Source organism: Leptonychotes weddellii, chromosome 4 (genome assembly GCF_054177405.1).
Source record: "Leptonychotes weddellii isolate Sample4059 chromosome 4, ASM5417740v2, whole genome shotgun sequence".
Classification (NCBI taxonomy): domain Eukaryota; kingdom Metazoa; phylum Chordata; class Mammalia; order Carnivora; family Phocidae; genus Leptonychotes; species Leptonychotes weddellii.
The window spans coordinates 84,656,731-84,663,763 of NC_138372.1; positions in this window are offsets into that span (position 1 = coordinate 84,656,731).

Consider the following 7,033-nt stretch of genomic DNA (forward strand, 5'->3'; position numbering starts at 1 on the left):
TATAAAAAGTTGCCCATTATGGTGGGAAAATATCTTAAAATATTTGAATATAAAGAATTTAAATGAACTGTTGACCTTATAGTTTCATAAAATTGATTCTTCGGAATGTATTTTTTTTTTTATTGCCTATTATGTGCCAAGGTCTGTCTTAGATGCTTGAGACATACATCAGTGAGAATCCAATTTCTTCCTTTGTGGAGTTTACATAAAATTCCAACAAGTCTCAGATTCCTCTTCCCCTTTTTCCTTCACCCACAATTCTGCAATTCAGTAGGGCAGAGCAAGCTAGGCATCCGCATGGATTTGTAGCCTGGTATGTGGATGTGGGAGCTGGGGGCGAGGCCCAGTGCAGGGAGTCATCCTAAGTGGGATGAGGAGGGCAATGGGATTGGATAAGAACAGGGACTTGATCAAATAAGCAAAAATATTAAGGATAACGGAAGTCAGCTTTCTCATTTTCAGAGAAGGTGTTCCAAACTGGAAAGAGAAAAAGACTAGAATGAACTCTGGTGTTGTGTTTGAACAGGAGGTATTGCTGTGAATTCATGAATTTCAACGTAAATACGGGAATGTGTGTGCGCGAGTGTGCGTGCACAAACATTCTCTAGCTCTAAGAGCCTTGCAGCAGTCTCCTTCCCCCGATGCAGTGCACACATCTAGCAACCAGATTCAGGCATTATATTCTCCACTTAAAGGAGCCAGGACCATTTGGAGAAAGGCTGATTTCCATGGATGGACAGGAAAAGCACAAGATGAACCAGAAATGAAGTCAAAAAGTGATGGGGGCATGTCAAAAGGACACACAAGCCAGCTTTGAAGGGACTTAGGCTGGGCAAATCTGAGACAATCTGACATCAAAATAATGGCTTACAAACCATTAAATAAAATAGGAAACTATGAGTCTACACTGATATGAATGAATGAATGGAGAAATAAGGAATTGGATATGTACATAGTTTTAAAGTACCTCCCCATAAAATATTAAGTACAATGGGAGAAAGTTTTAAAGTGGGGAAGCTGGCAGACCACCTTCACTGAACAAAATGAAAATAACGGGATTCTAAATCCTCCACCACTGGGATGCATTGAGAAGGACACAGCATCCCTTCTGTGATATTTCTGCCAAAGATGCAAAACCCAAATGTAATCACGAGGAACCATCAGACAAATCCAAATTGTTTTACCAAATTACTTGCCTATAGTCAGTCTTCAAAAGTGCCAAGGTCACCAAAGTCAAAGAATGACCAAAGAACTGCAGAGACTAATACAAAAACTAAATAAACTGAACTGGATCATTTTACTGTAAACATTACTGGGACAACCGGTGAAACCTGAAAGGAGGCCAAGAACTAGGTGGTGGGAACATCGGTGTTGATTTCCTGATGTGAATGGCTGAACTGTTGTTCTATAGAGTGTCCTTGCTTGGAGGAAATAAGCACTCAAATATTAGGGGTTGATGTGTCATCAGGTCAATGATTCACTCTCGGATGGGCTAGGGAAAGATGATTTGTAATGTACTTGCTACTATTTTGTAAGTTTTATTGCAAAGTTAAAGAATTTTACTGAGAGTTCAAAGACCAAAAAAAAAAAAAATCAGACTTTAGTTTCATCAATTGAGAAAAATTTTTTAAATCTATTGGCTCTATTTAGGAACATCTTAGACCAGATAATAAAGGTTAAGCCTCCTGGGTTAGCAAAGGAAAAGAAATCAACAGAAAAACAGTATTTTACCTGCCTACACAAAACCATATTTCACTGACAATTCCCAATGAAAGTAATACACAGACCTGGACAGATCAACAGAAAGGTGGACATTCCTGTGTGGGCGCACTGTGGTATCACCACTCAAGAGTGCTCCCTGGGGCGCCTGGGTGGCTCGGTTAAGCGACTGCCTTCGGCTCAGGTCATGATCCTGGACTCCCGGGATTGAGTCCCACATTGGGCTCCCTGCTCAGCGGGGAGTCTGCTTCTCCCTCTCATGCTCTCTCTATCTCATTCTCTCTCTCAAATAAAAAAAAAAAAATTAAAAAAAAAAATGCTCCCTGAACAAAGTCTTAGCTGCCAAATAACTTCTGAATGTGGGAAATTTCAGATAAATCTGCGAATTCTGAGAGAACTTAGAACAAGAATTGACATCAGTACTTACCTGCTAACTGGGTGCAAAACTCTGGGTTAGAGCTGGGGTCAGTGAGCGATAGCCTTCCCATGAGCCCAGTCTGGCCCATTGCCTGTGTTAGTACAGCTCACAAGCTAAAGAATGGTTTTCACCTTTTTAAATGTTTTTTTTAAATCGTGACTGAGGGGTGCCTGGGTGGCCCAGTCAGTTAAGCATCTGCCTTCGGCTCAGGTCATGATCCCAGGGTCCTGGAATCGAGTCCCACATTGGGCTCCCTGCTCAGCGGGGAGCCTGCTTCTCCCTCTGCCTGCCACTCCCCTGCTTGTGCTCTCTCTCTGACAAAATCTTTAAAATAAATTGTGACTGATACTTTGTGACACATGAAAATTACATAAAATTCAAATTTCAGTGTCCATGAATGAAATTTTATACAAGCCACACTTATTTATGTAATGTCTATGACTCCTTTCATGCCACGATGGCAGAGAGTTAAGTAGGTGCAACCAAATGGCTCACAAAGTGCAAAATATTTACTGGCCTTTTATGGAAAAAGTTTGCTGACTGCAGGCATAAAGGTTGTATTAGGTATAAAGGGAAAGATGTGTTGAAAGGCGTTTCATTTGCATTCTATTAGGTAAGAGAGGGAGTCTGAGAGCAGAAGCTGAGAGAATGAAAGCATTGGAAAGTAAAGGTTATTGAACAGAGTATTCTAGTCCAGGTAGCAGATGCTCAATCCATCTGCATCCTGGCCAGGAGTCCCTCTGGTACTAGGAAATCTCAGCAAACGGATAAAGCAACTTAAAAATTACTTGGGGAAGATAATTTGTGATTCCAGTCTAGAGTGCGTGACTGAGTAATCAATTTAGACTTCTTAATCAGTTTTAAATTGCAACCATTTCTCTATATATGGTATTGGAAACTATACTACCGGAACTTTTTTTTTTTTTAAAGATTTTATTTATTTATTTGAGAGAGAATGAGATAGAGAGTGTGAGAGGGGAGAGGGTCAGAGGGAGAAGCAGACTCCCCGCCGAGCAGGGAGCCTGATGCGGGACTCGATCCCGGGACTCCAGGATCATGACCTGAGCCGAAGGCAGTCACTTAACCAACTGAGCCACCCAGGCGCTCCACTACCGGAATTTTTAATAGTATTATTTTGTTTGTGTTTGGTTTGCCAGATAATTAAAGTACTCCAAAAAGGAAATTGAATATATTAAATACATAAATGCAATAGGAAATGTTTAAAGGTGTTTAAGTTTATAAATTGGATATTCAAATTTCCCTTAATTAAAAGTAATTAACATTAGCCAGATTTATAAATAGAAGATCGAGAAGCCAAACTTTAAAAAGCTTATGTAATGTTTTTGTCACTCTAGTAAATTGAATATTAATTTTTTTTGACTGAAGTGATGTCTTCTCTGCCCATACAGCAGCCCTTGAAGATATTTTAAAATGTCCTCTAAAAAGAATTTTTCTTCTGAACTGCGGGCCAGAGGATACAAGTCTCTGATGGTGGGGCTTTTCCCCCTCATCTGGTCCTCCTGTGGCGTGGTTCTCCACTGCAACCACCAGAGGGCGAGTTTTCTCACATTGTCTGGTTATCACACATGGTCTCTGGCCGGCAAATGATAATGAGATGTAGCTCCACAATCCCTTCTCTGAAACCCCTGTGTTTTGAAGTTGAGAGTATTTCAGATTTTTAGGAAATACACAAATACACAGTATATCATGTAATACCTATTGGGGGTGTGGGGCAGCATTCCATAAGCAAATGTGTTGATATTTCTTCAATTAAATTTTAATATTCACGGAATAAGGGATAAGGACTATCAGTAGCCTCCCATCAGTACAGATCGGGTTTTGCTGCCAAATTGATTTGTGCCAAACTTCAGGGAAAAACTTTTAAAAGATTTATTTGTCAGAGAGAGAGAGAACAAGCAGGGGGAGCGGCAGGCAGAGGGAGAAGCAGGCTCCCCGCTGAGCAGGGAGCCTGATGCGGGACTCAATCCCAGGACCCTGGGATCATGACCTGAGCTGAAGGCAGACGCTTAACCGACTGAGCACCCAGGCGTCCCAGGGAAAAACTTTTTGATTTTTAGAATTTTTTTAAAATTTTGGAGTTGTGGATAATGGTCTGTGGCTCTGGAATATTAAGAGTAGCACAGTGTTGTAACTGGGTCCATTCTAAACGCTTTCCACAATTAGCATACTTGATCTTCACAATAACCCCATAAAACAGGTACTACTCATCTCCCCATTGTACCGATGGGGAAGTTGAGCCAGGGGGGCTAAGTAACTTGCCCAAGGGTACACAACTCCTAAATTGGTGGAGCTGGGATTAACCCAGACATTCTGGCTCCAGGGTCCACGCTTAACAAACACTAGGCAATATGGCTTGTAGGAAAGAGCCTCAAACCAGGTTTCTAGTATGAGTCACATATGGAGCTGGTTAAAAATATAAATTCTCAATCCTGTCCCAGACCCACTGAAACAAACTCAGGGCCAAGAGGAAATCAAATACCTCGAGTCCTAGTGCACTTGATAGGTAGACCGAGGATTTAACCTCCAGTCTTTCTGGCTCCCTGTGGCCTTTCTTCTGAGTTCCCTTGAAGCTCCCCAAGGGTACTTTGAGGCAGTTTCTCCATGGTTCTCATTTCTTAGCAAAGATCCTTTCAGCAGAAGAAATGGCATGGGCATGAAGCCCCACACTGCAGATGCTATGACTTGGCAGATGCTTCCTGAATAGCAAGCCCTGACCGCCTAGGGAACCTGCTGCCTCCGGGTGCACAGAACTCTTGCTTCCCAGAGCCAGAGCCAAACTGGGTCAAAGTCACCAACTCTCCGGGCCTCCCAGATCCCCTGATGACCCGTTGGGCCCTTGTGCTCTGCATTGGGTTGTTCAATCACAAAAGTTCACACACATATTCATTACCAACCCCACTATTTTCATGCACAAACACCAAACGAAAGGTGCTTTCTCTTCAATGATTCTCTTGCCTTTGTATTTCTATCTGGGCAAAGTACTTCTGAAGGGCCACTTAGAGGTGTCTTCCCGTCAGGGAAAGCGTAATGAGGGGCTTGAACTGGATAAATATGAGCACAATGCTCTCCTGAAGGTCAACTGAGCACAGCCTTTTCTGAGGGGCACTAGCTCTTACCGCTTGCTTTCAGGCAAATCTGTCGACAGAGGGGAGAGCTGTGTGTGAATTTTCTTTCAAGCAAAGATGGTTTTACCTCAAATTTAATGGTAAGGTAGAGGAAGAAGGGAAGTGTCTTTCTCTGTCACGCGTACAATGGGGAACAACCCATCACCGGTGGCTTTTTCCTATCTATGCTGTGGGCTTACTAATGTGTGTGCTTTGGTTGTTGGATAGAGTGTTCTGTGTGTCTGTCAGCTCTGGTTGGTTTATTATGTTAAGTCCTCTGTTTCCTTGCTTGTCTTCTGTCTGGTTGTTCTATCCATTATCATGAGTGGGGTATTGAAGTCTCCAACTATTATCGTACAACTATCCATTTCTCCCTTCAATTCTATCAGTTTTTGCTTCATACATTTTGACGGTCTTCATTAGATGCATAAATGTTTATAATTATTATAGTTTTGTGCTGTCTCGAGCCTTTTCTTACTACATAATGTCCTCCTTTGGGGCGCCTGGATGGCTCAGTCAATTGGGCATCCGACTCTTGGTTTCCGTTCGGGTTGTGCTCTCAGCGTCGTGATCTCAGGGTCGTGAAATTGAGCCCCGCCTTTTGGCTCCCGGCTCAGCACAGAGCCTGCTTGAGATTCTCCCTCCCCCTCCTTCCGACCCTCTCCCCGCTCGCATGCACTCTCTCTCTCAAATAAATAAAAACCTTTTTTAAAAATACATAATGTCCTTCTTTGTCTCTTCTAAATTTTTGATTTAAAATTGATTCTGTCTGGGGCGCCTGGGTGGCATAGTCAGTTAAGCGACCAACTCTTGGTTTCAGTTCAGGCTGTGATCTCGGGGTCATGATCTCAGGGTGGTGAGATGGAGCGCTGTGTCGGGCTCCGCATTCAGCATGGAATCTGCTTAAGATTCTCTCTTCCTCTCCCTCTGCCCCTACCCTCATGCTTGCGCTTGCATGCGCTCTCTCTATAAATACATAAATAAATAAAACCAATTGTCTGATATGAATATGGCCACCCCTGCTCTCTTCTGGTGGCTATTTGCATGGAACATCTTTTTCCATCCTCCCCTTTCAACTTGATAGTGTCTTTGGATCTCAGGTGAGTCTCTTATAGACAGCATATAGTTAGGTCGTGTGTTTGTCCGTTCTGCCAATCTCTGTCTTTCGATTGCTGAGTTAAATCTATTTACACTTAGTTACTTATAAAGAGGGACTTACTTCTGTCATTGCACTATTTGTATTCTATATGCCCTATAGCTTTTTTTGGTCCCTCATTTCCTGCATTACTGTCTTTTGTGTTTAGCTGATTTTTTGTAGTGAATTGTTTAAATTCCTTTCTCATTTCCTTTTGTGTATATTATACAGCTATTTTCTTTGTGGTTACCATGGGATTACATTTAAGAGTCTAACTTTATAATGCTCTCATTTGAATTTATACTTTCAGTAACATACAAAAACTCTGCTCCTTTATAGCTCTGTCCTTACCCCTTTTGGTTACTGATATTACAGAATATCATCTTTACACATTGTGTGCCCCAAAACAAACAATTCTTTTAAATTCACTATTCTAAATTATGTAGAAAACAAAGTGTGGAGTCACAAACCAAAGATACAGTAATACTAGTTTTCACACTAATAATTTTTTCTTTAAATGTATCGGTCTCATGTAGAAAACAAAAGGTACAGTTACAAGCCATTGGGGGATGGGGAGTTGCTACTGTGCTAGCAGCTGAAATTGATCAAAGTGAAGGTAATTTATTCCCTGGGTCT